Below are 18,031 nucleotides of genomic sequence, written 5' to 3' on the forward strand. Positions count from 1 at the left end.
TATGATGGCTTATTACACAGAGCTGGAGAGAGGGAAGAAGAGAGAGACAGAGAAAAAGGGACACATTCTGTAACTATTTTCACAAAAATCTCTTAAGGATCGGACACTTTAAAAAAAAAAATTCGCCTAAAATGACACACCCAAATCTAACTGCCTGTAGCTGAGTACCTGAAGCAAGGATATACATATTCTTGATACCATTTGAAAGGAATACTTTGAAGTTTGTGGAAATGTGAAATTAATGTAGGAGAATATAACCCATTAGATCTGGTAAAAGATAATACAAAGAAAAAAACATGTTTTTTTTGTTTTTGTTTGTACCATCATCTTTGAAAATCAAGAAAAAGACCATAATGTATTATTCCAGCCCAGGTGCAATTTAGATTTTGGCAACTAGATGGCAGCAGTGGATGTGTAGCGTTTTAGAATGATCCAATGAACCATTTGATATTTGTTCAAAATGTTGTATCAAGACAGCCCAGATGTGCCTAATTGGTTTATTAATACATTTTCAAGTTCATAATTGTCCACTCTCCTCAAACAATGGTATTATTTCACTGTAATAACTACTGTACATTGGACAGTGCAGTTAGATTAACAAGAATTTAAGATTTCTTCCCATATCAGATATGTCTATGTCCTGGGAAAAGTTCTTTTTACTTACAACCTCATGCTAATCACATTAACCTACGTTAGCTCAACTGTCCCGCGTGGGGGGACACCGATCCTTTAGCTTTTATGCACTCTTGGTCAAAAGGGGGGTTCCGTCATGCTGACAAGCTCTCTGACCTCACTCAGGGCGGGGATACTTAATGTGCAAAGGATATCAAAAACTATTATCTCGTTAAAAAACTAAAATCACATGCCTATCTTAACATAAATACCTTCATCACTTTTCATATTGTATTCACAACATATTGGATAAAAACTCGACAGATAAAGGGGTATCCTTTCCAAGTTACAGTATTTGGTCCACACAGTTTTTAATAACATCACAATATGACATTCGTTTTCCATAGTTCCCCACTGACCACTTCCGCCATTGTTACGTTAGAAATATTGTTCCATTATCACTTTTTGAACATTAGAGTTTTGGGCAGGCAAAAGTGTCTGTGAACAAAGACATTCCTTTGGTTGATACTAAAGCGCAAGAGACAGAGAGTCTCCCTCTCTTGTAATTCACGGCCAAGTGTGAACGGTCTACCATCCAGCAGCTCCCCCTCTCCTCTCTGTGGGAGAGCGAGAGGCCTGGTTATTGTCACAATCTCGCCAGTTTGATCTGACCCATTCTGATCCTCACAGGACAGTCATTACACAGCACATATCAAAGCTGCAGGCTAAGGTTAAATCTAGACTTGGTTTCCTCTATTGTAATCACTCCTCTTTCACCACAGCTGCCAAACTAACCCTGATTCAGATAACTATTCTACCAATGCTAGATTATGGAGATGTAATTTATAGATCGGCAGGTAAGGGTGCTCTCGAGCGGCTAGATGTTCTTTACCATTCGGCCATCAGATTTGCCACCAATGCTCCTATAGGACACATCACTGCACTCTATTCTACTCTGTAAACTGGTCATCTCTGTATACCCGTCGCAAGATCCACCGATTGATGCTTATTTTGGCCTCAGTCCCATCTATCTGAGATACCTACTGCAGCCCCCATCCTCCACATACAACACCCGTTCTGCCAGTCACATTCTGTTAATGGTACCCAAAGCACACATATCCCTGGGTCGCTCCTCTTTTCAGTTCGCTGCAGCTAGCGACTGGAACGAGCTGCAAAAAACACTCAAACTGGACAGTTTTATCTCCATGTCTTCATTCAAAGACTCAATCATGGACACTCTTACTGACAGTTGTGGCTGCTTCATATGATCTATTGTTGTCTCTACCTTCTTGCCCTTTGTGCTGTTGTCTGTGCCCAATAAAGTTTGTACCATGTTTTGTGCTGCTACCATGTTGTGCTGCTACCATGTTGAGTTGCTACCATGCTGTGTTGTCATGTGTTGCTGCCATGCTATGTTGTTGTCTTAAGTCCTTCTTTATGTAGTGTTGTGGTGTCTCTATTGTTGTGATGTGTGTTTGTCATATATATATATATACATACAGTTGAAGTCGGAAGTTTACATACACCTTAGCCAAAAACATTTAAACTCAGTTTTTCACAATTCCTGACATTTAATCCTAGTAAAAATTCAATGTCTTAGGATCACCACTTTATTTTAAGAATGTGAAATGTCAAAATAATAGCAGAGAGAATGATTTAGTTCAGCTTTTATTTATTTCATAACATTCCCAGTGGGTCAGAAGTTTACATACACTCAATTAGTATTTGGTAGCATTCCCTTTAAATTGTTTAACGTGGGTCAAATGTTTCGAGTCGCCTTCCATAAGCTTCCCACAATAAGTTGGGTGAATTTTGGCCCCTTCCTCCTGACAAAGTTGGTCAGGTTTGAGTCAGGTTTGTAGGCCTCCTTGCTCGCACACGCTTTTTCAGTTCTGCCAAAAAATGTTCTATAGGATTGAGGTCAGAACTTTGTGAAGACATTTTGCCACAACTTTGGAAGTATGCTTAGGATCATTGTCCATTTGGAAGACCCATTTGCGACCAAGCTTTAACTTCCTGACTGATATCTTGATATGTTGCTTCAACATATCCACAGAATTATCCGCCTCATGAAGCCATCTATTTTGTGAAGTGCACCAGTCCCTCCTACAGCAAAGCACCCCCACAGCATGATGCTGCCGGCCCCGTGCTTCACGGTTGGGATGGTGTTCTTCAGCTTATAAGCATCCCCCTTTTTTCTCCAAACATAACGATGCTCATCATGGCCAAACAGTTCTATTTTTGTTTCATCAGACCAGAGGACATTTCTCCAAAAAGCACGATCTTTGTCCCCATGTGCAGTTGCAAACCGTAGTCTGGCTTTTTTATGGCGGTTTTGGAGCAGTGACTTCTTTCTTGCTGAGCGGCATTTCAGGTTATGTCGATATAGGACTTGTTTTGACTGTGGATATCGATACTTTTGTACCTGTTTCCTCCAGCATCTTCACAAGGTCCTTTACTGTTGTTCTGGGATCGATTTGCACTTTTCGCATCAAAGTACGTTCATCTCTAGTAGACAGAACGCGTCTCCTTCCTGAGCGGTATGACGGCTGCGTTTTCCCATGGTGTTTATACTTGCGTACTGTTGTTTGTACAGATGAACGTGGTACCTTCAGTCATTTGGAAATTGCTCCCAAGGATGAACCAGACTTGTGGAAGTCTACAATTGTTTTTCTGAGGTCTTGACTGATTTCTTTTGATTTTCCCATGATGTCAAGCAAAGAGGCACTGTGTTTGAAAGTAGGCCTTGAAATACATCCACAGGTACACCCCCAATTGCCTCAAATGATGTCAAATAGCTTATCAGAAGCTTCTAAAGCCATGACGTTATTTTCTGGAATTTTCCAAGCTGTTTAAAGGCACAGTCAACTTAGTGTATGTAAACTTTTGACCCACTGTAATTGTGATACAGTGAATTATAAGTGAAATAATCTGTCTGTAAACAATTGTTGAAAAAATGACTGTGGACTGGTTGAAAAACGAGTTTTAATGACTCCAACCTAGGTCTATGTCAACTTCCGACTTCAACTGTATATACATACTTTTTTCTTCAGCCCCTGTCTACACAGGAGGCTTTTTGCCTTCTGGTAGGCCTTCATTGTAAATAACAATTCTATCCTAACTGACCTGCTTAGTTAAATTTAGGTTAAATAAAAAAAATGTCATTTAAAAAACCCTGTACCTTGGAATCGGTACATCAAAAATTTCTTCCCAGCTATTTTGCAATCTGTATGGCACGGCTGTCAACATCCTGGTCCTCAAATTAAACTGGTATACTTTCCTATTTATACAGTATGTACAAATGTACAGGAGCTCTATGCTTAATCTGCTACTAGATGAACACTAGGCTGAGTGTCTTTATAATCAAACTGCAAAACCCAATGGTCGGGTGTCCAAGCCTATCGGTGAGGATAGACACTGCACACCCAGGTTAGTCAAGGTCATAGCAAACTCAGCTCAGGAAAACACCCTACTCACTAAGGTCACAGTATACAAACAGCAGTTCATTTACTGTTGTTCGACCTCCCTGGACCATGCTCTTACAGTTGCGTTGTGACAACATCACCTTGGCAGCAACACACTGTCCAACTGGGCCATAATGGTGTCCAGCAGTGTCCACACTATTAGGCCATGCACACTGCATTCCCCCTCACCCTCAAAGGTCAAACTGTCAGAGTCCACACCCAGCAAAACTCAAGTGCACATTTTTTTTTAACCTTTATTTGACTAGGCAAGTTGGTTAAGAACAAATTCTACCTCTAGGCAGGACCTCCTACAGTATATGCGAGGAGAGAGAGGAGCCTGGAATTAGCTAAAATGCAGGAGTGAAGAGTGAGTCGTGTCAAAATGTCAGAAGACATAGCTGCCAATCAGGATACGGAGAGCTAGGATGGAAAGCCTGAAGGACTTGACCTTGAGATTTAAAGCAATGCTGTTGGTCCCCCCCCTTCTCTCTCCATATATATCTCCATGTTTCCTTCTCTTTCTGTGGTGATGAAGTAAGGTGCTTGCACACAGGTGCTTGTTAGCAGCACTCGTCCACGAGAGGAGTGTGGACAGTTGATGGACACTCTGAAGGACATAAATTGGGAGTGCAGTTGGCTTCGGTTTACGCCTTTCAGTTTCTGTTCTTTCTTTCTCTCTGGATGGAAAAAAAGAAAGACAGGACAGAAGTTGAAGAAAACAAACAAACGCTTGCCAATAGTTGCAGTGCTATTCTTGACTGCTGAACGGTGGTACAGCATCATTGGTCTGATTCTGGAAGATGTACTCTGCCACAGCAGTGGTGAACCTGATACTGTGTGGGGGAGAGAGAGCAGACTTTTTCTTATTTGATATTGTATTGTATTTCTCTTCAGCACGGCTGTACACTATGGGAGAAAAGGGTATTGTATTCATAACACAAGGTAAGAAAGGTAAGAAAGCCAGTGAGGCTTTCCAGGGAATAGTCAGGCAGTCATCTATAAATTACATGAATGTCTGTAGATATTCTACACTCTAAAAAGAAAAGGTTCTTGGAGTATCCTTCAGGGGTTCTTCAACTTGAAACTGTTGGGGGAACCCCTATAAGTTCTCAGTGGAACCCTTTAAAAGGGTTTTTCAAAGAACCCCTTTTAAGAACCCCTTTTAATGGTTCCTCGAATAACCTTTTGGTCATTTTTGAACTACCACCCCTGTATTATTATTTTATAATAATATGCATTAACAATAACATCATAGTTTTGTGGCAAAGCACAATAAAACAATCTAAATATGAGGTAAACTCCGAGCAGAGCCCCAAGTAGAATGGGCATATCCTCTGGCGTGTTGATGTTAGTGTTGATGTTCTCTGTATCCACATCCCAGAATGTATTTGCAGTGCATGGTCATTGAACAGGTTTCCTGTTATAGTCCTCAGAGGTGTAGGGAGGGTGAAGTCTGTGAATCCACTTTTTTTTATTATTATACAGGTGATTAACGAAACATGCACACGACAGCATTCATACCTTGGTTTTTGTGGTGAATGTGATAATGGTTTTCATACACACACCTTGTCCATAACGTAGAGGCCTATGGAACATTCTTTGAAGAGGTAAGGGAGGAGGATGCTAAATGTGCTCTGCATAACATAATATCAATTGACATTCCTTTGTACGCCTCCTTGTCTGTATACCTGCAAACAGACACACAAGTGAGCAGTTCAGTCATCTGCATCCAATACAGCTAGCCTTCAACACATTCTTATAGTCTACGCGTTCGTACGTCTTTGTTGATTGATATCCATTCAATTGTGTTCATTTTCTGTTTTAGAAAGATTTGCACAAATATGAAACGATAGATGGTATCATCATAAAACAATATCAATTTAGATCATACAAGGGACAAACCTTCAATTGAGGAGATCTTAACATGTTCCAGTTAAGTGCCGGCACCTGCTGTCCTTTCATATTAAAATCAACATGTTTCAGTTGGGTAGTTAGGTTCCTGCAAGAACCCCTACCTGAGGAGGTTCCTCGAAGAACCTTTTGGGGGAAATGTTTAGTGCCAAGAACCCTACGGTTCTTAGAAGAACCCTTGTTGAACCCCTAAATATTAGAGTGTATGGAAAGAACTTATACCAATACCAGAAAGGCACACAGTCCCTTCAACAAACCAACAAGTAGGAGTATACTCTGAAACACACATGCTGTACACACACACACACATGCTGTACGCACACACGCAACTGCACACACTTGATGTATTGTCCAGGTGGATAACTGTACACAAGGGAGTGACAGCTGCTGATAGGCTGGTAGTGGGCAGCACCCGGAACATGGAAGCCAAGTGCATCATTGTCCAGGATACCGACTGGGCCAATGTTAGCATTGCTTCCATCTGTAGTGTGTGGAGCAGCTCCAAGAGCTTGGCTGTACAGAAAATACCCTCTTTGATATGAGAGGGCCCATGTTTGAAAGAGATGGTGTTAACAAGTCTCCTGGGATAGACACATGCTATGGTGTGAGTACATCTGGATGAATTATTGAGAGCAGTATTGGTTTTTCACCATATGTGCCATACAGACCTTATTTCTGTGCTATGTCTTTATTCAAACCCCTATTCTGTACTGAGGACCTGAAATGAGTTTAGATAGGTCTATCAATTATTTAATGAGAGTCCATTTTTCTCATATATTTTGTCTTGGTCAATAGCTAAAACAAGGTTGACATAACTACATATGCCAATTTGACAACTGTTTTAAAAACATTGGAAGGACTTGTTTAAGAAGTCTGTTTAAAATGTCTGTTTGAACAGTGTACAGACCTGACTTCCACAAAGAAACATACGTTTTATTCTAAAAGCTTTAACAAGAGCAAAGGGAAGTGGGGGGATGCATATACAGTACCAGTCAAAAGTTTGGACACACCCCCTCATTCAAGGGTTTTTCTTAATTTTTATTATTTTCTACATTGTAGAATAATAGTGAGGACATCAACATTATAAAATAACACATATATATTTGAGATTCTTCAAAGTAGCCACCCTTTGCCTTGATGACAGCTTTGCACACTCTTGGCATTCTCTCAACCAGCTTCATGAGGTAGTCACCTGGAATGCATTTCAATTAACAGGTGTGCCTTGTCAAAAGTTAATTTTTGGAATTTCTTTCTGTCTTAGTGCGTTTGAGCAAATCAGTTGTTTTCTGACAAGGTAGGTTTGGTATACAGAAGATAGCCCTATTTGGTAAAAGACCAAGTCCATATTATGGCAAGAACAGCTGAAATAAGCAAAGAGAAACGACAGTCCATCATTACTTTAAGACATGAAGGTCAGTCAATCTGGAAAGTTTAAAGAACTTTTAAAGTTTCTTCAAGTGCAGCCACAAAAACCGTCAAACGGGCTCTCATGAGGATCGCCACAGGAAAGGAGGACCCAGAGTTACATCTGCTGCAGAGGATAAGTGCATTAGAGTTAACTGCACCTCAGATTGCAGCCCAAATAAATGCTTCTCAAAGTTCAAGTAACAGACACATATCAAAATCAACTGTTCAGAGGAGACTGCGCGAATCAGGCCTTCACGGTCGAATTGCTGCAAAGAAACCACTACTAAAGGCCACCAATAAGAAGAAGAGACTTACTTGGGCCAAGAAACACAAGCAATGGACATTAGACCGGTGGAAATCTGTCCTTTGGTCTGATGAGGCCAAATTATAGATGTTTGGTTCCAACCGCCGTGTCTTTGTGAGATGCAGAGTAGGTGAACAGATGATCTCCACATGTGTGGTTCCCACCATGAAGCATGGAGGAGGAGGTGTGATGGTGTGGGGATGATTTGCTGGTGACGCTGTCTGTGATTTATTTAGAATTCAAGGAACACTTAACCAGCATGGCTACCACAGCATTCTGCAGCAATACGCCATCCCCGCTGGTTTGCGCTCAGTGGGACTATCACTTCTAATGTACCTCTCTGGGATACATCACTTCTAATAGTATCCAAGATGGCGTAGCAGTCAGACGTCTTTGTCTTTGTCTTGTCTCGTCCCATGTGTATATATCTTTTTCTTCGCATTCTTTTTAATACTTTTCCTAAACCTCAACTTCAAAATACTCTCCTGCAACCCGCCTCACCCAATGTGGTGTGGATAAAAAAATAAAAATCTAAATTATTTCTATTTACCTCCGAACTGGAATACCTCAACTGAAGCTAGCTAGCTAACTAGCTACCAGCTATCAATCAGCTAACCACTGCGGTCATCGGCTAACCTTTAGCTCGGAAAGCTCCAGCCAGTTCTTCCAAGCGCTTCAAACCAGAGCATACCGGACTTATTTTTCTCTCCATATCCCCGAATTACCCGGGTTGACTACTCGTGGCTAACGTTTCCGTTCCGGAGCTAGCACCAACTAGCCTGGGACAAGCCCATGCTAGACCCATCTCCTGGCTCACTCCTGGGCTACAATATCCGGACCCCTTCTACTGCCGGTACAGGCACGGAACCTCACCGATCCTCTACGACTGGAATACCGACATAATCTGCCTGAGGATTCCAACAGGCCCGCTAACTGTCTGAATCGCCGTGTCCCCCAATCAGCCCAACCATTCACTGGACCCATATGTTCACTTGGCTATGCATGCCTCTCTCTAATAGCAATATGCCTCATTCAATTACTGTCCTGGTTAGTGATTACTGTCTTATTTCACTGTAGAGCATCTAGCCCTGGTCAAAATTCCTTAACCAACCATGTTGTCCCACCTCCTACATATGCGATGACATCACCTGGATAAAACGTCTCTAGAGACTATATCTCTCTCATCATTACTCAATGCCTAGGTTTACCTCCAATGTACTCACATCCTACCTTACCTTTGTCTGTACACTATGCCTTGAATCTATGCTATCGTGCCCAGAAACCTGTTCCTTTTACTCTCTGTTCCGAACATACTAGACGGCCAGTTCTTATAGCATTTAGCTGTAACCTTATCCTACTTCTCCTCTGTTCCTCTGGTGATGTAGAGGTTAATCCAGGTCCTGCAGTGCCAAGCTCCACTCCCACTCCCCAGGTGCTTTCATTTGTTGACTTCTGTAACCGTAAAAGCCTTGGTTTCATGCATGTTAACATTAGGAGCCTACTCCCTAAGTCTGTCTTACTCACTGCTTTAGCACACTCTGCTAACCCGGATGTCTTAGCCGTGTCTGAATCCTGGCTTAGGAAAACCACCAAAAACCCTGAAATCTCCATCGCTAACTATAACATTTTCCGCCAAGATAGAACTGCCAAAGCGGGCGGTGTTGCAATCTACTGCAAAGATAGCCTGCAGAGTTCTGTATTACTATCTAAGTCTGTACCCAAACAATTCAAACTTCTACTTCTAAAAATTCACCTTTCCAGAAACAAGTCTCTCACTGTTGCCACTTGCTATAGACCTCCCTCTGCCCCCAGCTGTGCCCTCGATACCATATGTGAATTGATTGCCCCCCATCTATCTTCTGAGCTCGTGCTACTAGGTGACCTAAACTGGGACATGCTTAACACCCCGGCCATCCTACAATCCAAGCTTGATGCCCTCAATCTCACACAAATTATCAATGAACCTACCAGGTACAACTCCAAATCTGTAAACACGGGCACCCTCATAGATGTCATCCTAACTAACTCGCCCTCCAAATACACCTCTGCTGTTTTCAATCAAGATCTCAGCGATCACTACCTCATTGCCTGCATCCGTAATGGGTCTGCGACCAAACGACCACCCCTCACTGTCAAACGCTCCCTAAAATACTTCTGCGAGCAGGCTTTTCTAATCAACCTGGCCAGGGTATCCTGGAATGACATTGACCTCATCCCGTCAGTAGATGATGCCTGGCTATTCTTTAAAAGTGCCTTCCTCACCATCTTAAACAAGCATGCCCCATTCAAAAAATGTAGAACTAGGAATAGATATAGTCCTTGTTTCACTCCAAACCTGTCTGCCCTCGACCAGCACAAAAACATCCTGTGGCGTTCTGCATTAGCATCGAACAGCCCCCGTGATATGCAACTTTTCAGGGAAGTTAGGAACAAATATACACAGGCAGTTAGGAAAGCTAAGGCTAGCTTTTTCAAACAGAAATTTTCCTCCTGTAGTGATAACTCAAAAATGTTCTGGGACACTGTAAAGTCCATGGAGAATAAGACCACCTCCTCCCAGCTGCCCACAGCTCTGAGGCTAGGGAACACTGTCACCACTGATAAATCCACTATAATTGAGAATTTTAATAAGCATTTCTCTACAGCTGGCCATGCTTTCCACCTGGCTACGCCTACCCCGGTCAACTGCCCAGCACCCTCTACAGCAACCCGCCAAAGCCCCCACCATTTCTCCTTTACCCAAATCCAGATAGCGGATGTTCTGAAAGAGCTGCAAAATCTGGACCCCTACAAATCAGCCGGGCTAGACAATCTGGACCCTCTCTTTCCAAAATGATCTGCCAAAATTGTTGCAACCCCTATTACTAGCCTGTTCAACCTCTCTTTCGTATCGCCTGAGATTCCAAAAGATTGGAAAGCTGCCGCGGTCATCCCCCTCTTCAAAGGGGGAGACACTCTAGACCCAAACTGCTACAGACCTACATCTATCCTACCCTGTCTTTCTAAGGTCTTCGAAAGCCATGTTAACAAACAGATTACCAACCATTTTGAATCACACTGTACCTTCTCCGCTGTGCAATCTGGTTTCAGAGCTGGTCATGGGTACATCTCAGCCACGCTCTAGGTCCTAAACGACATCATAACCGCCATCGATAAGAGACATTACTGTGCGGCCGTATTTATCGATCTGGCCAAGGCTTTTGACTCTGTCAATCACCACATTCTTATTGGCAGATTCAACAGCCTTGGTTTCTCAAATGATTGCCTCGCCTGGTTTACCAACTACTTCTCTGATAGAGTTCAGTGTGTCAAATCGGAGGGCCTGTTGTCCGGGCCTCTGGCAGTCTCTATGGGGGTGCCACAGGGTTCAATCCTCGGGCCGACTCTCTTCTCTGTATACATCAATGATGTTGCTCTTGCTGCTGGTGATTCTCTGATACACTTCTACGCAGACGACTTCTGGCCCCTCTTTGGACACTGTGTTAACTAACCTCCAGACAAGCTTCAATGCCATACAACTCTCCTTACATGGCCTCCAACTGCTCTTAAACGCAAGTAAAACGAAATGCATGCTATTCAAACGATCACTGCCCGCACCTGCTCTGACTTAGAATACGTGGACAACTACAAATACCTAGGTGTCTGGTTAGACTGTAAACTCTCCTTCCAGACTCACATTAAGCATCTCCAATCCAAAATTAAATCTAGAATTGGCTTCCTATTTCTCAACAAAGCATCCTTCACTCATGCTGCTAAACATACCCTCGTAAAACTGACCATCTTACCGATCCTCGACTTCGGTGATGTCATCTATAAAATTGCCTCCAACACTCTACTCAACAAACTGGATGCAGTCTATCACAGTGCCATCCGTTTTGTCACCAAAGCCCCATACACTACCCACCATTGCGACCTGTACGCTCTCGTTGGTTGGCTATCGCTTCATACTCATCGCCAAACCCACTGGCTCCATCTATAAGTCTCTGCTAGGTAAAGCCCCACCTTATCTCAGCTCACTGGTCACCATAGCAGCACCCACTCATAGCACGCGCTCCAGCAGGTATAGCTCACTGGTCACCCCCAAAGCCAATTCCTCCTGTGGTCGTCGTTCCTTCCAGTTCTGTTGACTCATCCAGCTTTAACGCATATAATTCACTGGCTTGTATGCCTAGCAGTAATTGTTTCAAAACATCTTCTGTCACTGATGCGTCATGAAACAGTGTTGTTTGATGAAGGCATTGTCTGTGTAGTATTTTTGGCCTTTTTCCCCAGCATTGTCCCAGCCATATCTGCGGCAGCAGGAAGAATTAAGTCCTCCACAATAGTAAGGGGCTTGCCTGTCCTAGCCACTCGGTAGCTCACCATATAAGACGCTTCTAGCCTCTTCTTATTAATGGTATCTGTTGCTTTTATACATGTGGTACTACTTGAAAGTCGTCTTTATTCACGCTAAAAAAACTCCCGTGGCTTATTTTCAAAATGTCACGTTTCGTTGCTAAATGTCTGCACAAGAGTGAAGGTTTCCCACGAGAGAGTAACGGTTAATGTGATTGGATGTTCATTATTTGACTAGGCTACCTGTATTTGACACTGTGTTGTTTTTTTCCCTGAACACTAGATGGTTTAATTTATTTTTTTGCAGTGAAACGAGGCTACTCAGGCGAGAAAAAAACCTCACCCAAGTGTACAGTTGAAGTTGGAAGTTTACATATACTTAGGTTGGAGTCATTAAAACTCGTTTTTCAATCACTCCATACATTTCTTGTTAAGAAACTATAGTTTTGGCAAGTCAGTTAATTTGTGCATGACACAAGTAATTTTTCCAACAATTCTTTACAGGCAGATTACGTCACGTATAACTCACTGCATCACAATTCCAGTGGGTCAGAGGTTTACATACACTAAGTTGACTGTGCCTTTAAACAGCTTGGAAAATTCCAGTAAATGATGTCATGGCTTTAGAAGCTTCTGATAGGCTAATTGACATCATTTGAGTCAATTGGAGGTGTACCTGTGGATGTATTTCAAGGCCTCCCTTCAAACACAGTCTTTGCTTGACATCATGGGAAAATCAAACGAAATCAGTCAAGACCTCAGAAAAAAAATTGTAGACCTCCACACGTCTGGTTCATCCTTGGGAGCAATTTCCAAATACATGAAGGTACCACGTTCATCTGTACAAACAATAGTATGCAAGTATAAGCACCATGGGACCACGCAGCCGTTATACCGCTCAAGAAGGAGTTCTGTCTCCTAGAGATGAACGTACTTTGGTGCGAAAAGTGCAAATCAATCCCAGAACAACAGCAAAGGACCTTGTGAAGATGCTGGAGGAAACAGGCACACTACATCCACAGTAAAATGAGTCTTATATCAACATAACCTGAAAGACTGCTCTGCAAGGAAGAAGCCACTGCTCCAAAACCACCATAACTGCACATGGGGACAAAGATCATACTTTTTGGAGAAATGTCCTCTGGTCTGATGAAACAAAAATAGAACTGTTTGGCCATAATGACCATCGTTATGTTTGGAGGAAAAAGGGGGAGGCTTGCAAGCCGAAGAACACCATCCCAACCGTGAAGCACCGTGTAAGGGCTGTCGTTCTCCTCATCCTCGGATGAGGAGAGGAGAGAAGGATCAGTGGACCAATACGCAGCATTCGGGAAACAAGCCATCTCTTTATTAAACACGATAGCAACACGAAAACAAAACACTTTCAAAATACAAAACAAGAAAACGACGTAGACGAAAAAAACCTGAACATGAACTTACATAACTAACGTAAAACTCACGGACAGGAACAGACTACATCAAAACGAAACGAACAGCCAAACAGTCCCGTATGGTAATAGACATGAACGAAACAGGAGACAATCACCCACCAACAAACAGTGAGAACACCCTACCTAAATATGACTCTTAATTAGAGGAAAACGCAAAACACCTGCCTCTAATTAAGAGCCATACCAGGCAACCAAAACCAACATAGAAACAGATAACATAGACTGCCCACCCAAAACACACGCCCTGACCATAAACACATACAAAAACAACATAAAACAGGTCAGGACCGTTACAGAACCCCCCCCTCAAGGTGCGAACGCCGGGCGCACCAGCACAAAGTCCAGGGGAGGGTCTGGGTGGGCAGTTGACCACGGTGGTGGCTCAGGCTCTGGACGCTGTCCCCACACCACCATAGTCACTCCCCGCTTCTGTCTTCCCCTCCCAATGACCACCCTAAAACTAACATCCCCTAAATGAACGGCCAGCACCGGGAGAAGGGGCAGCACCGGGACAAGGGGCAGCACCGGGACAAGGGGCAGCACCGGGACAAGGGGCAGCACCGGGACAAGGGGCAGCACCGGGACAAGGGGCAGCACCGGGATAAGGGGCAGCACCAGGATAAGGACCAGCACCGGGATAAGGGGCAGCACCGGGACAAGGGGCAGCACCGGGACAAGGGGCAGCACCGGGACAAGGGGCAGCACCGGAATAAGGGGCAGCACCGGGATAAGGGGCAGCACCGGGACAAGGGGCAGGTCCCGGCTGAGATACTCTGGCAGATCCTGGCTGAGGGACTCTGGCAGATCCTGGCTGAGGGACTCTGGCAGATCCTGGCTGAGGGACTCTGGCAGGTCCTGGCTGAGGGACTCTGGCAGGTCCTGGCTGAGGGACTCTGGCAGGTCCTGGCTGAGGGACTCTGGCAGGTCCTGGCTGAACGGCTCTGGCAGGTCCTGGCTGGACGGCTCTGGCAGGTCCTGGCTGGACGGCTCTGGCAGGTCCTGGCTGGACGGCTCTGGCAGGTCCTGGCTGGACGGCTCTGGCAGGCCCTGGCTGGACGGCTCTGGCAGGTCCTGGCTGGACGGCTCTGGCAGGTCCTGGCTGAACGGCTCTGGCAGGTCATAGCAGGACGGCTCTGGCAGGTCATAGCAGGACGGCTCTGGCAGGTCATAGCAGGACGGCTCTGGCAGGTCATAGCAGGACGGCTCTGGCAGATCCTGTCTGGTTGGCGGCTCTGGCAGATCCTGTCTGGTTGGCGGCTCTGGCAGATCCTGTCTGGTTGGCGGCTCTGGCAGATCCTGTCTGGTTGGCGGCTCTGGCAGATCCTGTCTGGCGGGCGGCTCTAGCGGCTCCTGTCTGGCGGGTGGCTCTAGCGGCTCCTGTCTGGCGGACGGCTCTGTAGGCTCATGGCAGACGGGCGGCTTTGCAGGCTCATGACAGACGGGCGGCTTTGCAGGCTCATGGCAGACGGATGGCTCAGACGGCGCTGGGGAGACGGATGGCTCAGACGGCGCTGGGGAGACGGATGGCTCAGATGGCGCTGGGGAGACGGATGGCTCAGATGGCGCTGGTGAGACGGATGGCTCTGGCCGGATACGGCGCACTGTAGACCTGGTGTGTGGTGCCGGAACTGGAGGCACCATGCTAAGGATAAGCACCTTCCTACTAGTGCGGGGAGCAGGGACAGGGCACACTGTACTCTCAAAGCCCACTCTATAACTGATGCGAGGTACCGGCACTGGTGACACCGGGCTGAGGACAAGCACATCAGGATTAGTAGGGGGAGAAGATACAGTGTGTACAGGGCTCTGGAGACGCACAGGAGGCTTAGTGCGTGGTGCCGGAACTGGAGGCACCGGGCTAGATACACGCACTACAGAGAGAGTGCGTGGAGGAGGAACTGGGCTCAGGAGACGCACTGGTAGCCTAGTGCGTAGTGTAGGCACTGTAGGTACTAGGCTGGGGCGGGGAGGTGGCGCCGGAAATACCGGACCGTGGAGGCGTACTGACACTCTTGAGCATTGAGCCTGCCCAACCTTACCTGGTTGAATGCTCCCGGTCGCCTGACCAGTGCGGGGAGGTGGAATAACCCGCACCGACCTATGTAGGCGAACCGGGGAAACCATGCGTAAGGCAGGTGCCATGTATGCCGGCCCGAGGAGACGCACTGGAGACCAGACGCGTTGAGCCGGCCTCATGACACCTGGCTCAATACCCAATCTAGCCCTGCCAGTGCGGGGAGGTGGAATAACCCGCACTGGGCTATGCACTCGTACAGGAGACACCGTGCGCTCTACTGCGTAACACGGCGCCTGCCCGTACTCCCGCTCTCCACGGTAAGCCTGGGAAGTGGGCGCAGGTCTCCTACCTGCCCTTGGCCCACTACCTCTTAGACCCCCCCCAATAAATTTTTGGGTGTTACTTACGGGCTTTTTGGGCTTCCGTGCCAGACGCGTTCCCTCATAACTCCGGTTCCTCTCTCCGGTAGCCTCTGCTCTCCTCAGTGCCTCCAGCTGTTCCCATGGGAGGCGATCCCTACCAGCCAGGATCTCCTCCCATGTGTAGCAACCCTTTCCGTCCAATATATCGTCCCATGTCGATTGCTCCTTCTTTTCCTGTCCCTTACTCCGTTGAGTTTTCCCTTGCCGCTTGGTCCTAGCGTGGTGGGTGATTCTGTAAGGGCTGTTGTTCTCCTCATCCTCTGATGAGGAGAGGAGAGAAGGATCAGTGGACCAATACGCAGCATTCGGGAAATAAGCCATCTCTTTATTAAACACGATGGCAACACGAAAACAAAACACTTTCAAAATACAAAACAAGAAAACGACGTAGACGAAAAAAACCTGAACATGAACTTACATAACTAACGTAAAACTCACGGACAGGAACAGACTACATCAAAACGAAACGAACAGCCAAACAGTCCCGTATGGTAATAGACATGAACGAAACAGGAGACAATAACCCACCAACAAACAGTGAGAACACCCTACCTAAATATGACTCTTAATTAGAGGAAAACGCAAAACACCTGCCTCTAATTAAGAGCCATACCAGGCAACCAAAACCAACATAGAAACAGATAACATAGACTGCCCACCCAAAACACACGCCCTGACCATAAACACATACAAAAACAACATAAAACAGGTCAGGACCGTTACACACGGGGCCGGCAGCATTATGTTGTGGGGGTGCTTTGCTGCAGGAGGGACTGGTGCACTTCACAAAATAGATGGCATCATGAGGGAGGATAATTATGTGGATATATTGAAGCAACATCTTAAGACATCAGTCAGGAAGTTAAAGCTTCATCACAAATGGGTCTTCCAAATTGACAATGACTCCAATCATACTTCCAAAGTTGTGGCAAAATGGCTTAAGTAAAACAAAGTCAAGTTATTGGAGTTGCCATCACAAAGCACTGACCTCAATCCTATAGAAGATTTGGGGGCAGAATTGATAAGCTTGTATGAGCAAGGAGGCCTACAATCCTGACTCAGTTACACCAGCTCTGTCTGGAGGAATGGGACAAAATTCACCCAACTTATTGTGGGAAGCTTGTGGAAGGCTACCCAAAACATTTGACCCAATTTAAACAATTTAAAGGCAATGCTACCAAATACTTATTGAGTGTATGTAAACTTCTGACCCACTGGGAATGTGGTGAAAGAAATAAAAGCTGAAATAAATCATTCTTTCTACTATTATTCTGACATTTCACATTCTTAAAATAAAGTGGTGATCCTAACTGACCTAAGACAGGGAATTTTTACTAGGATTAAATGCCAGGAATTGTGAAAAACTGAGTTTAAATGTATTTGGCTAAGGTGTATGTAAACCTCCGACTTCAACTGTATAGCCCCGTTGGAAAATAAAAATGTACTGTTTAAAATGTACTGTTTATTTTAAAATGTGAATCACATTTTTATTTGGCATACCCCCAAAATAGCTTAAAATGTCAATCAACAACCAAAACCATATGGCCTTTGTTTTTTTCTTTATGATCGCAACAATGATGAAAACCCATCAGAAATCGCAGTCACATTTTAATATTTTCAAAGTGGTGTATTAAATGCAACGTTACCTTTAACATTCTAGAAAAACGGATATAAGTGATCCCTTAAGTCTACTGGTTACAATCATTATATACTGTGTAATTTTGAAGGAATATGACAGGAAACCTGCCCTGTACATACCACTCCAGGTAAAATCCCATAGGAATGCGTCCAAAAGGGAGAGAGGTAACCCATTTGAACAAAATGCATTAATGGTGTTGGTTGGTGATTGTTTGTGTTCCCCCAAACCAATACAAACATGTTAAGCTAACCAACACAGGGTAAGCAGGTAAATACATGTTCATCATTGTTCTATAGGGGGCGCTAGGGGGAAGCTACAGGCCGACCCGAGGTTTTGTCAGGTTAAGTTCAGCGTGAATAATTACTCAACTATGTCAATTTTCACGTTTCTATACCAAATCAAACAATATGGTATTTTGGGGGAGTTTATTTACTGGACCATATACAGCAGCTCAATGTACTTTCTTTAA

Source organism: Salvelinus fontinalis, chromosome 11, assembly GCF_029448725.1.
Source record: "Salvelinus fontinalis isolate EN_2023a chromosome 11, ASM2944872v1, whole genome shotgun sequence".
Taxonomy (NCBI): domain Eukaryota; kingdom Metazoa; phylum Chordata; class Actinopteri; order Salmoniformes; family Salmonidae; genus Salvelinus; species Salvelinus fontinalis.